Raw genomic sequence first — 22328 nt, forward strand, 5'->3', positions numbered from 1 at the left:
CTGAACTTCCTCTCCTCATACGTTTATCACTGTCTCAGATCATTTCCTTACCACCAGCCACCTGTGTGGAAATGAAGTAGACCTCATATGCTCGGGTTCACATCTGGTACATAAAATGAGCTGAAAAAATATGTAACATTAATTTCTTTTAATGCCGTGATTCAGGTGCCAAATTAAAAGTCTCAGTATGATTGGGTGTATTTGTCTTCCCTCCTTTTCAAATCCTTACGATTCCCCCTACTGAAGGTTTCATATAACAGGTTTCTCTTCCCAGGCCCAGCAAGGTCCTGTCTTCACCTGACTCTTACCAGATCAGCATTTCTTTCTAAGATCTGTTTCTGAATAGTGGGTTTTCTTACTTCTGTGCCTCTGAAATGCCACAAAACCTGCAGAGTAAAAGCTTAAACCCAAGCTCTACTCCACTACAGTCTCCCCAGGCACAGACAGCGCCAGTGACTTCTGACGACTGGGGTTGTTGTTGCTGACCTCACTGTAATGCTAGTTGATAGAAGGAGACCACACCTTCAGTAGAGTGCAGCCTCCTGGCTTGTGAAGTGGTCTTCTACAAGTAAATCTCCTCATCCAATTCTGTCTTCAGCTTTATATTAGAAACACTGTTACATCTCTTCTCCCTGTAAAAGGAAAGTTGTTTTCATGTTTACCTTCTTAGTAGTTGCCTATTAATAGAATCTTATTTTTGGATTCATTAGCAGCAAAAAATTTAATGGTTTTAGATAGTTTTGAAGAATATACATCTGATAAAGAAACTGTAGTTATTGTACTAGCAGAAAGATTCATAATTCGCTTTAAAAGACTACAAAAAATGTAGAAATGGCTGGTGACCAACTGGTGGTTGGCTGGCTGCATGTATACATATGTGTTTATGTGTGCACATATGTATGTTTATATGTATATGTTCATATGCATGTTTATGTTTGTGTGTACAAGTATATTTGTATATTTGTGTATACACATGTATATTTATATAATAAATATATTGTGTATGTGTTTATATGTATAAATGTGTATATTGTGTTTGTGCACAAGTGTATATTTATGTGTGTAAATGTGTATATGTTTGTATATGTGTATATATTTTTGTTTATATGTTTATATGTGCATGTTTATGTGTATATATACATGTGCATATTTATTCAAAACACATTTTGTTCCCTGTGTATGGCATATATCAGCCATTCAATGCAGCAAACACTTAGAGAACAAGTGATTTATGCAGCTCACACACAGCTGTAAAACTAGCTGTGGACTGGCGTTTGCCTTGCAGTGTTAGAACAGAGTGGATATACGGACACAGTATTCATCTCCCATAACTGTTCTTGCCTATTTCTTCATATTTTCAGTTAGGCTTTTTGAGTATGCTAATAGCTAGCTGGAGTTGTAACTTGGTGTTGGTAGAATACTTGCCGAGGATGTGGGGATTTCCAAACACTAAATTGATTTTTATCATTCTTAACCTATTCAGCCTCCTGTACACATCTGTTATTGTCTATAAATTATACATTTCTTCAAAAATCATTGTATTTGAATATTTTTTCTGTATCATAACTGTTTTGACATCCATTTGTTAAATAAAGGCATATTACAAATCCGATTTTTAAATAATACTTTTAAGAGATTCTTTGTAAACAATGATTCCCAAGGATCAGTTTGTTGTTGTTTGCTTGTTTGTTTTGCCAACTAACATTTATTTCAGGATAGCAATATTTATTTTCAGAAAATGATGGTAGTATTTTCAGTTTTATTCTATACATAATTCTTGTATTTCAAACAAGTGTTTCCCTGGAATTAATACACAGTGGCAAACATACAAAATAGACTAAACACAGTATGCTGATTAAATCTCATTTTGTAATTAATATATTCAGGTGCACTTTTTTCCTTTTTAATGATTTTTATTTTTTCAATATAAAATGTTATTCCATCATTTTTTGCCTTTTCTTTTCTTCCTTCAACCCTTCCCATTGTACCACCACCCCTTGCTCTTTCTCTCAAGTTTATGGCTTCTTCTTCATTGTATGTGTGTGCACCTGCACACGAGTACATGCATGTGTGTAATTGTATGTATATATGTATGTATATATATATGCTTGTATATATTCCTAAAATTAAAAATACAGCATGTTTATTCCTTATCTTACGTGTGTGTGTGTGTGTGTGTGTGTGTGTGTGACTTTAGGACTAACCACGTAATATTGGCCAACTGGGTGGGCGGCTGTCTCTTCCCTGTGGAAGGCTATTTCCCTGAGTGCTCTCAGCATTCCTTAATTGCCTGTATATAGTTCTTTGTGTTTGGCTGGGGCCCTGTGAGATTTTCCCCCTTCCATGTTGTCGTGAGTTTTGGTGTCATCCTTGCTCAAATTTTGGTTAGGCGACCATGTTGGTGAGACTTGCAGGTGTAGAGCTCCTGGCATTCTGGGAAATGAAGTCACACCTCAAATTTCTTGCTCCTCTGAGTCTTAACAGTCTCTTCTTCTGGGATATTCCCTTAGGCTTAGGTGTAGTATTTGTGTTGCAGATTTATCCGTCAGGCCTGGGTACACATTGCTACTTGTTCTCTGCATTTTGGTTGGCTCTAGTTTTGTGTATCTCCAAACTGTTGTAAGGAGAAATTTCTTTGATTAGGGGTGAGAGCTAAATTTATCTGTGGGTTTAAGGAAAACTCTTTAGAATGCAGTTAGGAATTCTGCTGGTTGGCTAAAGTGGTGTTAGTAGTGGTGCCTCAAAGACCCATGACTTTAGCAGCTCTGGGTATGACTCGGTTTCCAGAATCAAGCATGTCTTCCCTCATGTTAATCAAGTCTTGAGCACAATCTGAGAGCTGTTGATGATGACCACCAAGGTGTGCATGCCACCGCTGCAGCTTTAGGGTCATTGTGCCATGCTGATCGTTCATAGGCCACTACTACCATAGTCGGTAGGCCTGTTGGCTGCTTTCCTCCTTTGAAAGCTTGCATGCTGCCTTCTGGTACCATGAAAGCTAGTCTTCAGGGAGGATGCTTTCAGGTTAGATCTAGCTTAGGTCCTCTATGTCCTGTGTCCGAAATGCATGGTGTCTTCAACAATAGGGACTTACCTCCCCAAGGGTCTTTTTGTATGTGTTTTGCCCTCTTCATATAGGACTTTCTTATACAAGAATTAGGAGGCTTGCAAAATAATAGTCTCAAAGAGATATCAGATATTTTATCTCATATGCAAGATGTAGATTTTTTTTTAAAAAAATAAGATATGAAAGTAAAGGGGAACTATTTGCACAAAAAAGGGGGGAGGGAAAGAGGGTAATAGGTAAATAAGATTTGAGGCCACAATATGCATGTATCAAAATGTCATAATAAGCTATTATTTTGTATAATAAATATAAACTAATTAAAGTTAATTAAGTGATAGATATTTAAAGATTTTTTTTTCAAGTCTTGTTTACAGTGCTACTTTTCAGACTTTTATATTATAATTTGTGAAATTTTTCTTTGGAAACATAGGCAGAGACCCGCAGTGGAGCACTGGACTCAGGTGATGGATGAAGGTTCTGTGGCGATATTTCAGATATTCATCAGTCTGACTACAGGGCAAGGCCAGTTTGGGCCCCTTCTCCTCTATTGCTTATGGTCTTAGCTGGGGTCATCCTTGTGGATTCCTGGGAATTTCTCTAGTTACAGGTTTCTTGGTAGCCCCATAATGGCTAAATAAATATTAAAAACACAAAAAACATATACACACAAACAAACCCCATAAAAACAAAATATCCCAAAATCAGAAACAATGGATGTGTATGTGTTGTTGTTATTGTTTTTAATTTTGACGGAGAGTCTCACCAAATTATGGTCTTTTTAACGTCAACTGTGCAGAGAGAATAAACTTGAGCCACTTCCCTCGCCTGACTTGGACTCCTGGTACCTTAGTTAGTGCATGAGTCTGAAGAGAAGATTGGGTGCTGTTGTCAGACGTGTAAAGCTGACTTTACTTGCAAACTGAATGGTAACTTTATCACCTATACACGTGATGCCAATAATGGGTTTCCCCATGCCGCTTTCATGTGTGTCTCATCCCAGCACCCCTGTCTTCCTTCATGCTCTCCCGTCACAAATCAATCCCTTTTACCTTCAAGCTCACCAGTACCCCTGAGGCCAGTGCCAGGGCAGGACAGAGGAATTTACAGGTGGTCTGCGCCGCCCATCACGGGCATCGTGCGCTGAACTTGGGTCATGTGGGAGCAGGACACACGCTCAGGTGCGGAGCCACCTTCCCCGTAAGCATTTTCTATGAATGATCCTCTCTGGAGCTCTGGGACACGCTCAGGTGCGGAGCCACCTTCCCCGTAAGCATTTTCTATGAATGATCCTCTCTGGAGCTCTAGGACACGCTCAGGTGCGGAGCCACCTTCCCCGTAAGCATTTTCTATGAATGATCCTCTCTGGAGCTCTAGGACACGCTCAGGTGAGGAGCCACCTTCCCCGTAAGCATTTTCTATGAATGATCCTCTCTGGAGCTCTAGGACGAGCCTTATAAGGAGCTGTCCATGCTTCAGACAGCAATTTTCATAACAAAAATCATGGAGATAATTATTTAGCAGGTATGTCTTTCCTAATGTTCATTTAAGATGGTTGTTGATTGAAGAGGAGCGGGCACTTCCACACTGGCCTTCTCATCCCAGACTAGCAGCGGTAGCTAGCTCTATACGGGTTTAGGGAACAGATGGTTTTTCTTTAGTTTTAATTTTGTATTAATCATTCATTCAGCAAGTACTTTTTAAGCTTCTTCTTAGATTATGGCTTGTAGGAGGCGGGAGGACAAGATTCTCAGTGATTACAAATCATGTGACTGGGAAAACGTCAGCTCATTGTTGTTTAAAAGGAAATGAGCAGGGATAGGGGAGATGTCTCAATCACTTAACACCCACCACGTAGGCTTGAGTTCAGATCCCTAGCACACCTGTAAAAGTGTAGCTGTGGCGAGCTTTCCTGGAAATTCATCCTCGGTGGGTTTGTGACAAAGACAGTGCAGCTCATTGGCCAGCAGCTGCACACTCAGAGAGAGGAATGTCTCCTCTGTCTCACACTCACGCACACTTGTTTGTACACACATAAAACATACGCTCATACTTATTTATACGCCCGTATAAAATATATAAACGAAATTCATAAATGAACACAAAAAGTGTTGAAACCTGATCTAGAATATAGCCACAGTGTTTCAGGTCTCAGGTTATAGTTCTGGCTGAAACAATTGTGTCTTCCACTTCTGTTTTAAAGGGAAACACGTTTCATGGTCTAATTTTAGATAGACTGCATGGGCATTTAACTAAAAACAATTTTTATATCATTTTCATTGATGGAGAATATTACTGATACAAAATTACGTGTGTCAGTTCTTCCAGTAGTAACCTGACTGAAGCATTAGGAAAATTTGCAGTGCCAGCCTTCGGGAACCCTGGACACAGAGGTGAGGTGCATTCCAGTCATGAGGGACATCTCCTCCTTTCTTTATCTGAAGTATTCCCTAGGACAGTCAGAGCATCTGCTGTCTGTCTCTCAGTCAAGACCACAGATCAGACAGGCCCTGACACCTCATTTCTTCATCACTGTCTTCTGGGAGATCTCTATCTTCCTCCTGACGTTTGACCTGCTCTGTTCTTAACACACAGATTAGATTTGCCCACTCTAAAAAAATGAAGGACAAGAAAGTGGTACTGCTTTCTCCCACCTCAGATCTGTGTCTTCTGTACTCCATAATAACAAGTAGGCTGCAACTCTCCCAGGCCCCTCTAGGTCTGCGTCCTACCTTCCCAGATGGCTAGAGTCTGTTTCCCACTTCCCAACCTGGCACACACCTGCACAGTGCTCTGCCTTAGCTTGCCGTGTGCTGTGTGAGGAATACCCTTGTCACAGCAGCCGTCATGAAAGCCAGCCCCTCAAGCCCAGCCCAGGATGTGACTGTTTCCCAGAGGCCCTCCCAGGTGTTCCCTGACAAGTTCACTCTCTCGTGTAAGCACTCCTATGCTGCATTAATGTTTACCTCTCGAACGGGAAAAATAGATCTTATTACATAATCTATCCCCCCATTGCTTCTTTTCTTTTTGTCTCTCTGTGTGTACAGTGATTTTGAACCAACTTTGAAACATAGGAATTTCATTTTTCCTAATTCTTATTTTGAGCAGGTTCTGTTTCTTTGTATAAACCAATGTTTGCTGTAGTCTGCTGGGCATTGCCTTAAAACCTTTGTGGAGGGAGGCACAGTGCATAAACGTGCACAGAGCAGAAGTCCCCTGACAGGGCCTATGGCTTTGCTCTTCCTTGTATTTCCACTTGGTTAGCCTTATTGGGCAGATGAACTGAAGCGAAGCAGAGAATTTATAATTATTTCTAATGTGTAAGGAAGTCATCCAGACATTTCCCGATGTGGCTACAAGAATGTTTTTAACTATAGAAGGCAAATTCAGTGCTGTGGCTATAGCTTAGTGGTAAAGAGGTTTCCCTGACATGCACAATGCCTTAGATGTAATCCTCAGTATGAAATAAGTAAATAAACAAACCAATCCTAAAGTGTCTGTTTGGTTGTTAAATGTGTTTGAGTCTTAAGACACTGGAGTTAATGAATAGCAGTGCTGTACTGATGTGTGTATATATATATATATATATATATATATATATATATATATATATATATATATTACATTGTGTTGAGGTATTCTGGTAATATAAATTAGATCTACTGACTAGTAATTTCCTGTGTATCTAAATAGCATCAGTTTTACTTTATAAAAATCCTTCTGTCATGTTTTTAGGTCCAACTCATCCTCATACCATTTTTTCTAAATCCAGAACATTCCAACTCTTTTCTCTAACAAAAAGTTAATCTTTTACATGGTTGTGAAGACATTGTAGCATATCATATAACTTTCTGTACCTTTAAAAACTACTGAATTATTTAATCATCAAATCAAACTAAAGAACAGTGAATATTTGCTTCTTAGCTTAGCAGAGCAATGACTCAGCAGTTCTCTTAACAGGACCCAGCATCGGCTCCCTTACAACCTACACACACACACACATGCATGTGCCTGTGCACACGCACACTAGCATGCACACACACTCACAAATTCTTTTTCAGAAAAAAATATTCACGAAAGAAGTCAGCATTATCTCTAACTCATGGGCTGTTTGGAGCTGTAGAGATTGTTGTTTTTAAGCTCGTTTCTGTGCTGGTGTGAACTGAGCTCCGATCTGAGCATCTCTGATGACTTGAGCCAGTGTAAAGAGAAGGGACAAATCCCTAATCTTGCTGTGTTTCCTCATTGACATCATTGACATAACCACCATTCATAGCTCACAGGAGTACTGCGAGACTAATGTTTGTGAAGTGTTTTCAGGATCGCAGTGAAAGGTATTAATTTGTAAGCATGTGTTAGTATTATAACTATTAGTAGTAGCAGGGATGGTTCTTTAATGCGAGTTATCTGCTAAGTATAGTGTCATATTTGCAAAGGACAACCTCTTTCTTTATGGCCAGATGTGGAGACAATTAACCCTTTGCCCTTTATTTTGAAGACACAATTAGCCAATTACGTATGCAATTAGATGTGTATGCAGTTTTGCCTGAATGACTAATTACAGTCATGGTAAGAAGCCTTTTGAGTCTGGACTGTCGGTCTCTGCAGTGAGCAGTCTGTGCTGGGCACCTTTTGAGTCTGGACCGTCAGTCTCTGCAGTGAGCAGTCTGTGCTGGGCACCTTTTGAGTCTGGACCGTCGGTCTCTGCAGTGAGCAGTCTGTGCTGGGCACCTTTTGAGTCTGGACCGTCGGTCTCTGCAGTGAGCAGTCTGTGCTGGGCACCTTTTGAGTCTGGACTGTCGCGGTCTCTGTGCTGAGCATCGTTTGGGGCCTGTTGACTCCTAAATATCAAGGAATTGCTTTTGCGGTTACTGAAGGAAGATTTTTACATTCTTGAAGTCCTAGCTCCGTATTCTACCATCAAGTCTAAAAGACCTTGACATGGTTCCTGTTTCAAAGGTTTTATTGACTTTTTTCTTTTAATCTTGACATTCCGCTGAGTTTTCTACAGACTGCACTCTGTGAAACTTTGTTCTGTAATTCTTTTTCCTCTCCTGAAACTGACATTTCCTTTCTGTCCCTTCATTCACACATGTCCTCTTGCACCCCCTTTACACTGTTGACCCTTCGTCACATGGAGAGCCCGATGACACATCTTTACGGGGAACCGTAATTGCTGTGGTGTAACTTGTACTGATGTAGAAGAGTAAAAAGACACCAATGTCTGGTTTGAAGTAAGTTCCACTCCGCAAAGGGGAGCTTATACCCCTAGCCAATACTGCTTGGGTAGCCAAGAACCAGTGACTAGATAGCCCAGAGGCCTAGAGTAAAACCAAACACAACTGGTCATTTAAAAAAAATCAATAAAATGATTCTTAATGGTATTCTATTATACTCATATTTCAATGCCTTATCCAGCCATCATCAGAGAGGCTTCCTCCAGCAGCAGATGGGAACAGATGCAGAGACTCACAGACAGACATTATGCAGAAAGAAAGTCTAAGTTGGCAGTCTTCATCAAATGCCCCCTCAGAGCTCAGGCAATTTAGTGGAAGAGGAGGCAGAAAGAGTCTAAGAGCCAAAGGGGATGGAGGGTACCAGGAGAACAAGGCCATCTGAATCAACTAAGCAAGGTTCATATGAGCTCAGAGAAGCTGAAACAGCAAGCATAGGCCTACGTGGTATGTATGGTCCTCTGCCTATATATTATAGATATTAGCTGAGTGTTTTATGGGACTCCTGACTGAGAAAAAGTGGGTTCCTGACTCTTTTACCTGTTCTCAGGGCTCTTCTCTTCCTGTTGGGTTGCTGTGTTTAACTTCGATATGATAGCTTTAGGTTCATTTTGTTATATTTTGTTTTGTTACGTTTGGTTGTTATTTCTTAGAAGCCTGATCTTCTGATGAGAGACGGAAAGGGAGTAGAAGCTGCAGAGGGACCCTCAGGAGGACCTGGGAGGAACACAGAGAGGGAAATAATAATCAGGTTAGGTTCTATGAGGAAAGACTCTATTTTCAACAAAAGAAAAGAAACTGTGAGGAGACCCAGAAGATATTATACCCATGTAACTGCGAAGGAGAATGATGCCAGAACAGAACCTTACCTGGTAAGCCACAGTCTTGTGGCGATACACAGATTAATAGAAATGGATTAATTCATGATGTAAGAGCTAGATAAATATGCCTGAGTCATTGCCTGAACAGTGTTGTAATTAATATAGTTCCTGTGTGATTATTCGGGTCTGGGCTGCCAGGAAACTACCGAGCAGTCTCGGCCTACAACTTTTCTTGAAATTGAGAACCTTTGTGTTATGAAAAGTCATGCACATTTGCAAACTGTGCAAAAGCGCAACTCTGTATATGCTTAAAATATACAGAGTTGATGGGTTAGCACCTAGAAAATGGTGGCCATTTTCTCAGGGCTTTATTTGAAATGCTTACAGTGAAGAAAGCCAACATGCAGTCTTGAATTTATGGAAATCTAGCTACTCTAACCCTGGTTCCAGAGAAGGCTGCGTGCACAATCTGTGGTACCTCAGCCTGGAGGTTGTGGGGCTCCAGTACTGTATCCTCTCAACCCCAAAGAACTTGATCTGACTCTCTCAGCCACACCATTTTAGTCTTTTTCCAGCCTATGTTTTCTGGCTATTCTGTGTCATCGGACAAGGATTTAGTTGGTTTGGGCTTCTATAGCAAAATATCCAAGATTAGACAGTGTAAGTAGCAACCTTTATCTCTTCCTCAGAGTTGTTGAGGCTGGTCAGTCCCAGATCAAGATTCTTCCAGCTCCATTTTTTATGAGTCTTCTTGCCAGTTGCTGCTTAATTTTGTATGTCCATGAAATAAAGAGCACTGTGCCCTGCTCTTCTTTTTTTAAAAATATTTATTTATTATGTATACAATATTCTGTCTGTGTGTATGCCTGCAGGTCAGAAGAGGGCACCATACCCCCATTACAGATGGTTGTGAGCCACCATGTGGTTGCTGGGAATTGAACTCAGGACCTTTGGAAGAGCAGGCAATGCTCTTAACCTCTGAGCCATCTCTCCAGCCCTGCCCTGCTCTTCTTGTAAGGCCAGTAATTCCATCACTAGAGCCCCACCCTCCTGACCCCATCAATTCTTAATTCCTGGAGGTCTAGTCTCCAGATTTCCCTCGTATCTAAGCTGTAGAATGAGGAATTATTGGGGGATTGAAGAGGGAGATACACGGGATGCATTCCTGAGAAAGGAATAAACCTCATAGTTTAGGAAAGTACTATTAATTTTGAAAAGAAAATCTCACCTTAGCATTTATTTTTAAGTAACATAGCCATATGCTAGGTGTCCTGTGAATGTCCAGTCTTCCTATTGTTTCTTGGGAAATATGGTAGTAGAACTTCACACAACATTCTGAAATCAAATTTGACAATTTGTGATGCAGAAAATTTTTTAATTGTTTGTAGTGATGATGATTGAATTCAGATATTTGCATATGTTATACAAACTCTGTACCACTAAAATATACCCCAGATTCCCTCCAGAATTACACTTGAGTATTGTTTCTTGAGAATAACACCATGCTTGTATCTGCAGAAAGCATTTTCCCCATTTTTTCCTTACCCATTTTACTTAGATGTTTCTGCAGTTTGTTTGAAATTATATTGCTTTACTACAGGGTGTTGAATAAATCTGATATGTATGAAAAAGTTCTTTCTAACGTAGACATTTATACTTTAATTCTTTTCAATCTAAACAAATTTATTTTCTGTTCTAAATTTTTATTTCCTGAATTAAATGCCTAGTGAGGATATTAAAAATATTTTTCTTAGTTCTTTGAGAATATCAGATAATGTGTTTTGATCATCTCACGCCTCCGACTCCTCCAACAAACACACTCCTTTTCCTGCCAACCCAACTTTGTCTTTGTGTCTTTTTTTAATATGCTTTATCATAATGCCATTTGTGAGGGACTGTTTCCCTCAGCATGTTGATAATGATGCTTTGTCCTTGGCAAATGGAAGTCGATGTCAGAGTGACCTTCACTTGATCATTTTGCTTTGTCAGTTGTAAAAATATTCTTTGGTATATATCTGTGTGGATTTACTCACATTTCTCTTATTAGCATCAGAGTTCACGCTAGTTAAAAGACTCTTATCTTGGTGGAAATTTATTCACTTATTTTTGAAACTCAATATGTGAGTACTGTATTTACATTATTTCTCCTTTCCTCTCTACCCCAATTCTTCCCATGTCTTCTCCTCCTCAAATTTATGACCTTTTTTAAATTATTCATACATATATACATATAAACTTACAAGTGCAACCTGCTGGTCCCTTTAGTGTTGTTTATATGTGTATATGTGTTAGATGTGATGATTTGGGATTGGACTGATTCTCCCTCCTTTCAGCAGCCGTTAGTTACCTGTAACTCTTCATCAATGGTGGGACCTTGTGAGATTTCCCCCATCTACAGTGACATGTCAACTGGTAGTGTCATTTTTCAGGTCATCTAGGGGGTCCTGTCGTTAAGATTTCATTAAAAATGCTTCCCTATCGTATAGATGACACTGTCTTGCAGTGGATAGCCTGGTCCTCTGGACTATAATCTGTCCCCTCTTCTGTGATGCTCCTGAGCCTTGGGTACCAGGCGGAGCCAGGCAATGCGCTGGCAGTTGTTGTCCGCATTGTCACGAGTTGTGGTTGTCTGTGAAGGTCTCCAGGTGCAGTAGCGACACTTACGTCTTGGGGATAACCAACAGCCATCTAATCAGATTTAAGGCCTGGTCAGTAGGAGGACATTCATACCCGGTACTGTAAACCTAGCCCACTGTCCTGTGGCTGCTGAGGCCATGGGCCCTCGGGGATAACCTACTACTGCCTCTTCCCTAAACTAGTGTAACTGCATTCTAAGCACTTATCCTTACACGGGAGTGTAGTCCTCGCTTCCAATCTAGATACCTCATTTTGTCAATGGGATCTAATAAGTGCTTTTTAGGATGATTTTCTCACTAAACAATATCTGCAGTCAATGTAGCAGCACATTCTGCAATTCCAGCACTTGGGCAGCGGCAGCAGAATTGATAAGAGGTTGAGGCTGCTCTGTGCTACATAACTCTGTTGCCAGAACAACCAAGGCTACGTGCTAAGAGCCTGTCTTAAAAATATTATAAATAACCAGTAAAATAATATGTCCAATTAGAAATATTGTGTTGTGTGTCATATTATTTAATTACATGAAAAATATATATTAGTAAAGTATATTAATTACATAGAAATATATAAAATATTGTGTCATTTAATGTTGAAATGATTATATTAGTTGTAGTAATAATACAAATTATATTATAAAATAATATTATTACTTATTAATATATACTATGTGTTAGGTATTATATATTACAAAAACTCAAATACTTTTTAAATGGGTGAATACAGGTTATCTGTAAAAATTGAAATTGTAATCTATATCCTTGAACAAATTTCTTTAGATCACCTAGTTTCTTAACATATAGTTATGAGATTCTCAATGAATTTTCGTTTGATAGTCATTTTTGATATATTTAAGCCAAAATGAATTAAAACCTTTGAATTTTTAAACTTACTACTAGATTAAAACTGATAAGAGTTTCAGGTATTCTTTGGAATCAATAACAAAGTATTTATTAAAGTACCTTTAACATAACTTTATCCAGGCATGATGACTGTGCGTTTATCCCAGCACTCAGGAGGTAAATGGATCTCTGTGAGTTTGAGGCCAGCCAGGTCTAAACAGAGAGCTCCTGTCTCAAAAATCCAAGATTAATAAAAAATAACTTTTAGCATTTGTTGATCGTCTCTCTGACATTTTTCTATATAATAATTGATTTTAGTAAAATCTTCTAAGCTAAAATGGACAGGTGACTAATTGGTTTCAATTTACTATCTCTAAGGGAAACTGACATGAGATTAATGTTTTTAAAAAGAGACCACATTGTGGCAATTTAATACATGGCAATAAAATGGATAGTTGTTTTGAAGTGTTTTCACTCAGGAAGTCTCCATTTCCTACATCATTCTTATGTCTAAAGTGTATCAAATACAGCTTCTGTCAAAGTGGCTAGAATCAGGTGATGTTCTGGTTCTGTACCAGTATCCCACAGAATGAAGTTCATGCAGAAATGTTTTCTTGGTATTTCGATAGTTGTCTTTAGGGTGAGTTACAACTGGTCCACTTCCGTGTTCAACAAAAAGGCAACTAACTATGGGTCAACCTTTATAAAGTATTAGTATATGTTTATAAGAAAATTGGAAAAAGAAAAAAATCAATTATACTGTCTGTCCCATCCTTATTAAATAAGAAAAATTTAAAAGAAAAATTTACTAGTGTTGGTTGTTTGGGGTACTTCCTCGACCCACATCAACTGCTTTGGAAACCAGGAAGCCACTATAAAAACTATAGTTGGTTCTTTTATTATTCTGTCATCAAGCATAGAGGAAAGGTGATGAGGAAACCAAGTCTTTCAGATTTTTTGGTCGATTATCAGTATTTGTTAAGGAATGAATTTTTTTGAACTATGTACATGTAGTGCCAGGTCTATTTCAACTACATTCCCATTGGTAAAGGGCTAAAATCATTCCACTTGTTCCTCTTGCCCAATTCTTACAGTGCTATCAGATTCTGCATTACTTAGGTTTCACGTACACTGAGGGGTAGTGATGAGCATAGCAGCTCTGACAGACATTTCCAGATTTCCTTATCGAGGAGAAGGAGGTGAGAACACACTGCAACAGAGCGTTCCAGAAACTGTTGAGTAGCTCTACCTTGTGGGCTAGTCTGCTCCTGACAATACTGTAGAGGATGGAGTCCTTCACTCCTGCGTCATGGATGGGAAAATTGGAAGTGTGAGGATTAAGTGACCAAGCTGCTGAAGACAAGGAAGCTTTTCTAAGGTCTCACAGTTGGGGATATTTGAACTTGGTATACTTCTATTTCCTTTTCTGCAGTTTAGTACAGCATACTTCAAAGGCATTTGTGGGATGTAAGCATAGAGGGTTACACAGCATAAAATATTATGCATGCCCCACAGGTAGACTGTAAACTGTGGTCCCAGTCGGTTGTAGGAAGTATATGGTTTGACCCTCTTTGACCCGACCGATGGCATCTGTCCTTTGAGCAGTGGTGAATACCTGCTCTGTCAGGCGCTCGGCTTCACCTTGGCATGCAGTGTAGTGCACAGGCTCTGTGCTTTGTTGACTCCAGCCTTTAGCAGGAAAGACAAACACCAAAGAAAACATGGTTGAGCGAACACAGTGACAGTGGCAAGTAGGGCAAAGAAATAGAAGAGATGGTTGGCTAACGTGAAGTGGGGGCCCCGCTGAGAGTCAGTGGGCAGGCAGAACACCGCCTCTAGCTGGCCTTTACGCTGGGGTGTCAAGAGGTAGAATAGTCTACATCCAAACTGGCAAAGACTCCAAAGCCTGAAAACATCAATTTTTGATGATATTCATACTCATTAGAAGTCCATGCAGCTACTCCAGAGAGCAATTTAACAATATTGAGTTAATGTGAAGATGCAGATTTTAATGTAAGTCTTAGAGGAGTTGTTCAAAAAGTCTAAAAAACCCGTTTGTAAGGTGATGGAAAGGATTCTGACTTTAATAGACACAAAAGGTGGATTTTTCCCACATTTTATTCATGAAAGTCTTACATCATTCTTTCTAATATATCCAATAGTTGAGATCTCCTGGTAATCTGATACATGACATCACCCATTTTTAAAAATACATGAACAAGCTCTTTATCAATCAGAAATTTTATATCATTCTTTTACTTGAACTTAGATTTCCACCCACTTTCCCCCAAAGAATTATACTCCTTATCTTGATCACTGTCCTAGTGTGCTCCGTGATGCTACAATAGAATACCTTGGTGTGGGAAACTTAGAAAGAACAGAAAATGGCTTCTCACTGTCCTGGGAAGCTGGGGGTCTGATCTCAGGGTGCCAGTACCCAAAGAGGGCATTCTCCTACCTAACTCTATCACAAAAGGAGATGGACAAGAAAGTGCTCAAGCCAGCTCATGCTCGTAGCTGATGAAGCTGATGGAAAGCGCTCCCAACATGATGACTGTAAATGTTGATGGTCCAGTCAGCTCATTTAAATGCTGTTGTCATGGGGTTTAGATCTTCCAGATGTCACTGATGGGTACGTGGACCACACGAGTTTATTCTTTAAGGAACAAAAAGTTGATGTCACAGTTGCCATGACCAGTGTTAGAAATTTTTTTTACTTCACATTTTAATTATTAATATTATATAATTAATCAGAAGAATGTGAATACTTTCTAATTCTGGTGATTATTAAACATGAGCCGTATTATTTTTAGAAAGCATTTTTTCAGTGTGATGAAAGAGTGGCTTTTCTTCCCTGAGTTCTGTATCCGAGGGTGGTCAGAGGTAAACGAAGGGGAAGGTGGGGCTTCCACAGTGCCTTACTTCTTACGGGGATAGTATTTTAGCAGAATCTACAGCATTCCTTTTAGACTCGCCTAAATATCCTAGGTAGATTAAATCATTTTGAAAGAATGTGAATTGATGATCAAATATTTTAACAGAAAACATTTCCTTTATTAGTATGACTAAACTATAGTCATACTATACTAATATATTACTATATTATATTATACTGTATATTGTATATAGTATGTATTTTATATATGTAAAATATATATATATATATATATATACCAATATAGTTCTAGATCCCTATGACCTGGACATATAGCTCAGGAAAAGCAAACTCTGCCCAGCCAGTGTGCATTCTTTCTGTTGGACTGAATCTGTTCTGAGTGTTTCATGTGAATGAAATCATACAGCTCGTGGTGCTCGCCTTTCCCCCGTTCTCCTGTGTAGATATCGTACTTTTATTTATCCATTCATCACATTGGGAGGGTTCAGATTATTTCTACTTTGGTCTCTTTGAATGGTACTCCCATGAACAGTTGTGTGACAGTTTATGTTGATCTCTGAGGAGATTTGGGGTGGCTCTGTGAATACCCACTTGAGAAACGATCAGACTTGTTTCCAAAGTGGCTACACCATTTATGTTTGCGCAAGCATGTGGGAGACTGCTGATTCCCCCACTTCCTGGCCAACAGCTGTTGTGATCTGGCACTGTGGTGCTGCTCTGAGGTGTGAAGCCGTATCTTACTGTGGCTTTCATTTGCGTTTCCTGATGACTACTGACCTACATTTGCTTACTTTTTTTTTTTTGTACATGTGCTTGGGAGAAATGTCTACTCAAAGCCTTGCCTTATCAAATAGGTTGTCTTTGTATTGTTAAGTTGTTTTTTTTAAGATACAGATGTAAATTGAGCAGATACCTCAGTAGTTAAGAGGACTTGCTGCTTTTGTGAAGGACCATGGACCCCAGGCACACACGTGGTGCATAGATACACATACAAAAACTTTTAAAAATATATACAGATGTAATTCCTTCAGCAAACACATGGTTCACAGACATTTCATCTGCTGTGTATACTGCACTTTCCCCTTTATTGATAGAGCCCTTATTATCACAGTTTACAATTTTAAGGAAATTTCCTTTTCAAAATATTTTTATTATATATTTTTGTGTATGGTGTTTTGCCTGCATGTATGTCTGTGTACCACTTGCGTACCTGGTGCTGACTGTGGAGGCCAGAAGAGGGTATCATCCCTGTAACTGGAGTTACAGACAGTTGTGAGCTGCCATGTAGGTGCTGAGAACTGAATTTGAGTCCTCTGGAAGAGCGACCAGTGTTCTCAGCTGCTGAACCACCTCTCTGGCTGCTTTGACAAAATGCCTTAATCAATGTTGGTTTGGGTTATACTAGGGTGTTACAGTTAAGGCTCCATTGTGAAACCGGAGGCCATGAAGCTTTACTTCTACATTTTCTTCTAATGGTTTATAGTTAGGCTTTTATGGGGCTTTGATTCATTTAAACTGAGTTTTTGTATGTGATGTGATACAAGGCTCCAGTTTTTATTTTTTTTATTCCATATGGGAGTAAAACTGTTCCAGTGTTAAATGCTGAAAAACCTTCTTCCTCATGGTACAGTACACACTTGTGATAACCACGTGACTGTTGACATGGGGGTTTATTTCCAGACTCTGAATTTTATTCCATTGATCTGTATTCTTGCCCTTATGTCAAAGGACACTCTTAGCTATTACAGTTTTGAAATTAGAAATTTCAACTTTGCTTTTCTTTTCCACAGTTGTTTTGGTGACCCTTGGTCCCTGGCAATTCCATATGCATTTAGAATCTGTCACAAGAAACCCACTGTGATTTTGATATGAATGGCATTGGTTCCAAAGCTCAATTTAAGGAGCACATCTTTGCAGTTCCACACTTGATCCATGAATGTGGAATCTTTTAACATTTATTCAGGTCTTTCATTTCTTTCAAAGTCCTTTATAATTTCCAGAATGTAAATTTTATGCTTCTATTAATCTTTTCTTAAGTATTTGAAATTGATTTTGATGGCATTATAAATGCGATTTTATCTTTTTTGCATTTCTGGGTATTTGTGATAATGTACAGACATACACCATGTGTCATTTAGCAACAGGAGTAAGTTCTGCAAGCTGCATCAGTAAATGCTGTGAGACATCAAGGATCCTCAACCAGCTTAGCTGATACAAGCCACCACACACCCGAGCAATGTGCGTAGCCTGTTGCTCCGAGCTACAAACCTGCCTGGTGTGCTACTGTGCTGAGTATTGTTGGAAGTTATAACATAGTGCACTTCAACATGTCCCAACATCAAAAAGACACATCAAAACTATTGTGCCAAAGTTTTAAAACTATATACCCATATAGGTTCTTGCCGTGAATAGTGATGGCGGAACTGGAAGTTTCTGTGTGTGAGTTGTAGAGTAAGTAACTGAAAGGTGTGCCTAACTGTTCCTACCGTAGGCTGTAGGCATCCTGCACTTAGACTGTGATAAATTGGATTCAAGTATTTTTCATCAATAACAAATTAACCTTAGCCTACTATAACTTTTTTATTTTATAACCCTTTATTTTAGATCTTTTAAAATAACAGTTTAAAATACAAACACATTACGTAGTTTTCTAAATCACTGGTCTATTGCTACGAGGAGAAACCAATACAAGAGAAACCGCGTCTCAAGTAGAATGGAAACACGGTGACATCCAAGGTCATATTGTGATTTCCACATGTGCTGTGTGGTACACATACTCCCCACACTCTCATGAATTCACATACACATGTGTGTGCACACACACGGTGCACACATCTACACACAAACGCACACCAATAGTAGGTTTATTGTGAACCTGAATTTCCTGAGCTGACCATGCAAGGTAATCTGTAAACAGAGACTGTACTTTTGTTTTCCAGCTGCCCAAACACGAATAATCACACAGAAACTGTAATAATTACAACACTGTTTGATCAATGGCTCAGGTGTATTCTTACATCATAAGTTAATACATTTTTATTAATCTATGTATTACTACGAGGCTGTGTCTTACCTTCTGGTATCTTTCTCCTTCAGGAATTACTTGTCATCTCTCTGACTCTGCCTTCTTTATATATCTCTGTTCAGATTTCCTACCTGGCTTTATTCTGCTAAGCCCTTGGCCAAAATAACTTTATTTATCAACCAATAAAAGCAGTATATATACAGAAAGACATCCCATGTCAGGAGTCATGTGTCTTTTGTTTTATTGATCTAGTGATTAATTTTCCCTAGCAGAGTTGGCCCAGAGCTCATTGTTAGGAGGCAGTATAAAGCTTATGCTAGAAAACTTTTAAAAAGAAAGAAAGTTCCTTTTCCGTGTGCTGTCGGTCACTCTCTTTTTTGAGAGTGAACTTTGTGATTACTGGAATTGACAGAACCACACCAACCAAGGATGGTTTTGCACAAATGAAGATACTGTCTGTGTTTTTCCTCTTAAGTGGTTATTCACTCAAAATTTTAAGGTTGTTTTAACTTGAAATTCATTTTACTTTTGCTCTTTTATGATCCCAACTACTTTTATATCTTTTTTTTATATTACAATGCTATTTCTATCTTGAACTCTACAGTCTTACCAATTTTTGTTTGGATTTTAGTTGAGAGCAGTTAAATAGGAAGTGAGAAATATATATCATATATATACTCGTGGTCTTCCAAGCAATCAGCTGTGCTCTTCAAGAATGAAAGCATTACTTCCCTTTATGCTGGTCTGCACTTAAATCGTGACGATGTGCTTCCTCTTTTCCCATCGTCAAGGTCTGCCCGGAAGCTTGCAGCTACAGAGTCCCGGAAATGTGCTCATTCCCTTTTCTAGCCTCTGATATCATCTCCTAGCACAGAGAGTGCAAGAATCATGTAAAATGAGCCCAGGGCTTGTTTTTGAACCTGTTAAAGGGACAGCACCCTTCCCGTCCTAAGAACAGATTGCAATCCAAGTCCTAGCCATCTGGCACCTTCTTGCCCTTGTCCCACAAATGCTGTGGGCTAGAAAATGTGGGCAGTACACCGTAGTCCGTGCCAGTTGCTGGACAATTAACCGCAAAGGGCTTGTTTTAGGGGGAATCACCTTCCTGAACAGAGAGCAGTGTGCTGTCACTTTAAGTTCTTAAATTTAACTGAATATATTTGGTGAAGGTAAAGCAGTTATTTTAAAAATACATTATTCAGGGATCACAGCGGTGCTTTCAGGGATTAAAATAGACTAAACAGTTTGTAATTTCAGGGTTTCTAAGATCTGCATAGAATTAGCATATCCAGCTGGATATAAAATGATACATAATACAACACCCACCCCACCCCCCAAAAAACCTGGTTTCCTCTAACATTGCATGTGTCTTCTTTGCTTTTGAGAGAACGACAAAGTATTTTATAGTCTCCTGTAGGAGATACTGCGGGCGCCTTAGAAGCAAGTGCACCGCCTTCAAAAAGACTGTTTTGTCCCACAGGTCAGATGAGGGAAGCTTCAGAGAATGGTTGTTAAACATAGTTGACTGTGTAGCTTCTTTGCGCTTCAGCATCCCCATCTGCTTCATCAGAGATTAAAATGGTACCCACCACACAAAGGAAACTTAATGAGATATGTTATCCAAGATGACTGGCAAGTAAGTGCCACTCAGTGTGAGCTAATGCCTGCGATCCTGGAACTAAGCCCGCCTTACAACTTACCAGAGTAAAGTTAGAAGACCAGATTCAGTAACAGCTAATATAATTTACTCCTTAGTAGTGTGTCAAGAGCTCCTTTTCTAAATTGCTGAATTTCCAGCTTCATGGGGAGACTGTAAAGTATTCAGTGTCTTCAGACAATTCCCATCACCGGCTCACCTGCAAAGAGCAGGGGAAGAAAAACAGAATTCCTTATTTGACTCTAAATGTGGTTTCTGTACATTTAAGACCGCTTTTAGAGATTATAAGTTTATACTTTTAGGTCAAGTTAAAAGTTGAAACTGTAGCAATTATTTCTAGAAGGTGTAAGGAAAATCTGTTCTTGGAAGGTTCTGAAGATGGCTGCCTACAAGCTGATGAAATACCAAGCCTTTGAAAGCCATGGGCGGTTTTCAAACACCACGCACACCTGGGACTAGATTCTTGTGCCGTGCTGCTTCTTGCTGCCACCCAGCTCCCGGCCTTTCTGTTCCCTGGTGCAGCCTTTGTGGAAACAAAGCTGACCCATGATGGAAGCAGACTGCGTTCCTATCACATTTCCTCCTCTAGCTCTGTCAGCCAGCGAGCCGATGGTGTCATTATGTTCACACTTTCCCTTCTCAGCCTCCAGTAAAGTAGTCCTTCCTCCCTCCCTCCCTTCCTTCTTTCCCCCTCCTTCCTTCCTTCCTCCCTCCTTCCTCCTTTCCCCCTCCTTCCTTCCTTCCTTCCTCCCTCCCTTCCTCCTTTCCCCCTCCCTCCTTCCTCCCTCCCTACTTCCTTCCTCCCTCCCTCCCTTCCTCCTTTCCCCCTCCCTCCCTTTCTTCTCCCTCCCTTCCTCCTTTCCCCCTCCCTCCTTCCTTTCTCCTTCCCTCCCTTTCTTCTCCCTCTCTCCCTTTCTTCCCTTTACCCTCCCTCCTTCCCTTCCTTCCCTTCCTCCCTTTCTTCCCTTTCTTCCCTTCCTTCTCCCTCCCCCTCTCTTCCACCCTTCCTCTCTCCCTTTCTCCCTCCCTCCCTTTCTTTTTTTTCAGCTTTTACTTTTTATTACCTTTAGATATGTGTTGTGTATTTAAACATGTGTATATGAGTCCAGTCAGCCCCTGAGACCAGTGATGTAGGGTCCCCCCAACAGGCCCTTGTGAGCCACCCAGCATGTGGTGTTAGGAACTGGATTTGGGTCCTCTGGAAAAACAATATGGGCACTTCCATGTATATTTATCTTTCTTTTTGTTTCTCTAGATTCTACTTTATCCTCTTCCCACTGGGTAAAAAACAGAGTCTTAATACAACTCTCTAGATTCCCTGGAAGATTTCTGACAGATCCCAGCTCCCAGCATACCAGATCAGCAATGCAAAAAGAACTGAAATCCTTTCAGATTTGGCACCGAATTTCAACTCCTTCAAACCGAATTTGCTATTTCAAATAATGGCATCCACGATCATTCTAATATATTTACTATGTTTGTTCTTATTATCATCATATACTGTAATTACATTTTCTATATCTATTTATTGCAGATATGTATAATCTCATCTCTATTGTGTACTTCTTACTGTGAGAAAACACATTTTAAATTCTTTAAATCCTGTGGAGGTGTTTTTTAAGCCACAACTCCTGAAAAGATGACAAATGCCTATCATTTTTTCTCTTTAGTTAAGTGTTTGTTTCTTACGTATTTAAGAACACTATAAAGCTGGGCATTCTTCCATTATAGAAATTCTTTCCACAACTTTGGAGCTCTGTTCTCTAGATGCACACTCCTCAGCCAGTGTGTCTACACTTCCCGGTTGCATTGATCCAACGTTGTTTCCTTGGGGATCCTATCAGGACGAGTTCAGATTCTAATGCCCTTAAGCCTGTGGCTTTGCTGCTGGGTCATCTGGTTAACTAGCTCATGTTTCAGAGAACGGAGTGGAAACCAAGAACGTTGGGAGGGAGCGTTGCTAAAGCCCTGTGGCTTCGCAGCAGCCTCTCCAGGTAGCACTTTTCAACTAGAAATTCTCAAATAATGGTATAGCTCCCGATAATTCCATTCCCTCTCCTTGAAACAGTGGCAGTCCTGTGGAAAGAAAACCATGAGTAATTTATACACATGTAGTTTACTGTTACTAATCTGGAAGCATTTTCTCATGATAAGG

The 22328-nt window shown here is 39.7% G+C and overlaps 1 protein-coding gene across 2 annotated transcripts in view; it reads left to right on the plus strand.

The window, feature by feature from the left end:
• The window catches only part of Umad1 (UBAP1-MVB12-associated (UMA) domain containing 1), a 140304-nt gene that overhangs the window by 104318 nt on the left and 13658 nt on the right, over positions 1 to 22328 (plus strand). The gene's annotated exons all lie outside the window — the stretch shown is intronic.

This window comes from Microtus pennsylvanicus, chromosome 19 (assembly GCF_037038515.1).
Source record: "Microtus pennsylvanicus isolate mMicPen1 chromosome 19, mMicPen1.hap1, whole genome shotgun sequence".
Classification (NCBI taxonomy): Eukaryota; Metazoa; Chordata; class Mammalia; order Rodentia; family Cricetidae; genus Microtus; species Microtus pennsylvanicus.